General features: G+C 48.0%; 1 protein-coding gene and 1 pseudogene across 3 annotated transcripts in view; one reads left to right on the top strand and one right to left on the bottom strand.

Moving 5' to 3' along the window:
• The window catches only part of LOC144695267 (uncharacterized), a 556,511-nt gene that overhangs the window by 144,112 nt on the left and 409,718 nt on the right, over nucleotides 1-2,681 (bottom strand). The window lies entirely within an intron of this gene.
• LOC144695167 (uncharacterized) overlaps nucleotides 1-2,681 on the top strand; it is a 78,035-nt pseudogene that overhangs the window by 62,133 nt on the left and 13,221 nt on the right. The gene's annotated exons all lie outside the window — the stretch shown is intronic.

The raw sequence follows: 2,681 nt of genomic DNA, 5'->3' as shown, positions 1-2,681 counted from the left end.
AGCAATGTTGCGAAGGGACTGGATGTTGTGCAGTTGTTCCTTGGGTGATGGTCAGGATCTATCTGTGATGTCTATCCTCTCTGTATTCTCTGGTGTAGTATGGTGCAATCCTTCTGTAAAACAGGAAAAGGAAACATGATTTCTTCCAACTCCTTTTGTTCCTTTGTTGAAGCGGCTGACTCCTCAGTTTTTTATGTATAGTTTCACGGGATGTGGGTGTCACTGGCTCAGCCAGAATTTATTGTCCGTAAATAATTGCCCTTCACAAGGAGGCGGTGAGCTGCCTTCTTGAACCGCTGCACTCCATGTGGTGTAGGTACATCCATAGTGCTGTTAGGGAGGGAGTTCCAGGATTATGACCCAGCGACAGTGAAGGAATGGTGATATATTCCCAAGTCAGGATGGTGAGTGGCTTGGAAAAGAACTTGAAGGTGGCGGTGTTGCCATGTATCTGCTGCCCCTGTCCTTCTAGACGGAAGAGGTCACTGGTTTGGAAGGTGCTGTTGAAGCAGCTGCAGTGAATTCCTACAGTGTATCTTGTAGATAGTACACTGCTGCCACTGTGTGTCGGTGGTGGAGGGAGTGAATGTTTAAGGTGGTGGTTTGGGTGCCAATCAAGTGGACTGCTTTGTCCTGGATGGTGTTGAGCTTCTTGAGTGTTGTCGGAGCTGCACTCATCCAGGCAAGTGGGGAGTATTCCATCACACTCCTGACTTGTGCCTTGTCGATGGTGGACAGGCTTTGGGGGTCAGGAGGTGAGTTACTCACCACAAAATTCCTAGCCTCTGACTTGCTATTGTAGCCACCTTTTTAGTATGCCTAGTCAAGTTCAGTTTCTGGTCAATGGTATCTGCTAGGATGTTGATAGTGGAGGATTTACAGTGATCCCACAACCAGCAGATCAAATTTAAGCTCTGTAGTCCTGCCACCTCCAGTTGTGAATGGTGGTGGTCAATTAAACAACTGGTTCCACAAATATCCTGATCCTCATTGATAGGGGAGCCCAGCACATCATTGCAAAAGATAAGGCTGATGCATTTGCAAAAATCTTCAGCCAGAGCTGCAGAGTGGATTATCCATTTTCGCCTCCTCCAGAGGACTCCAGCACATCACAGATGCCAGTCTTCAGCCAATTCGATCCACTCCACATGATATCAAGAAACGGCTGAAGGCACTGGATACTGCAAGGGATATGGGCCCTGACAATATTCCGGCAACAGTACTGAAGACTTGTGCTCCAGAACGCTGGAGAGGGTGCAGAGGAGATTCACCAGGATGTTGCCTGGGCTGGAGCATTTCAGCTATGAAGAGAGGCTGGATAGGCGAGGGTTGTTTTCGTTAGAGCAGAGAAGGCTGAGGGGGGACCTGATAGAGATATACAAAATTATGAGGGGCATAGGGTAGATAGGAAGAAACTTTTCCCCTTAGCGGAGGTGTCAATAACCAGGGGGTATAGATTTAAGGTGAGGGGCAGGAGGTTTGGAGAGGATTTGAGGAAAATTTTTTTCACCCAGAGGGTGGTTGGAATCTGGAACACACTGCCTGAGGGGGTGGTAGAGGCAGGAACCCTCACAACATTTAAGAAGTACTTAGATGAACACTTGAAACGCCATAGCATACAGGGCTACGGACCAAGTGCTGGAAAGTGGGATCAGAATAGATAGGTGCTTGATGGCCAACGTGGACACAATGGGCCGAAGGGCCTGTTTCTGTCCTGATAACTCTATGACTCTAACTAGCTGCCTCTTATTTGAGCTGTTCCAGTACAGCTACAATTAATCCCGATAATCTGGGAAATTGCCTACGTATGTCCTGTCCAAAAAAAGCAGAACAAATGAAGCCCGGCCAATTACCACCCCATCAGCCTACTCTCAATCATTAGCAAAGTGATGGGAGGGGTCATCAACAGTGCTATCAAGCGGCACTTACTCAGAAACAACCTGCTCACTGATGCTCAGTTTGGGTTCTGGCCAGGCTACTCAGCTCCTGACCTCAATACAGCCTTAGTCCAAACATGGACAAAAGAGCTCAGTTTAAGAGGTGAGGTGAGAGTGACTGCCCTTGAGTTCAATGCAGCATTTGACCGAGTGTGCATCAGGGAGCCTGAGCAAAACCGGAGTCAATGGGAATCGGGGGGAAACTCTCTGCTGGTTGGAGTCATGCCTAGCACAAAGGAAGATAGTTGTGATTGTTGGAGTCAATCATCTCAGCTCCAGGCGTCACACAAGTGCCAAACAATAAACCATCTCTAACAAGAGAGAATCTAACCATTACCCCTTGACATTCAATGCCATTACCATCACGAAATTCCCCTCTATCCGAGAGGATACCATTGACCAGAAAATGAACTGGACCAGCCATATAAATACTGTGGCTACAAGAGCAGGTCAGAGGCTAGGAATCTTGTGGCGAGTAACTCACCTCCTGACTCCCCAAAGCCTGTACACCATCTACAAGGCACAAGTCAGCAGTGTGATGGAATACTCCCCACTTGCCTGGATGAATGCAGCTCCATAAACATCAAGAGGCTTGTCACCATCCAGGATAAAACAGCCTGCTTGACTGGCACCCCATCGACCACCTTAAACATTCATTCCCTCCATAGTGGCAGCAGTGTGTCCCATCTACAGCAACTCACAAAAGCTCCTTCATAAGCAACTTCCAAACCCACGACCACTACC

Source organism: Cetorhinus maximus, chromosome 21 (genome assembly GCF_964194155.1).
Source record: "Cetorhinus maximus chromosome 21, sCetMax3.hap1.1, whole genome shotgun sequence".
Lineage (NCBI taxonomy): Eukaryota > Metazoa > Chordata > Chondrichthyes > Lamniformes > Cetorhinidae > Cetorhinus > Cetorhinus maximus.
Note: the sequence above shows the minus strand (reverse complement) of the source record. Positions and strands in the feature narration are given on the sequence as shown.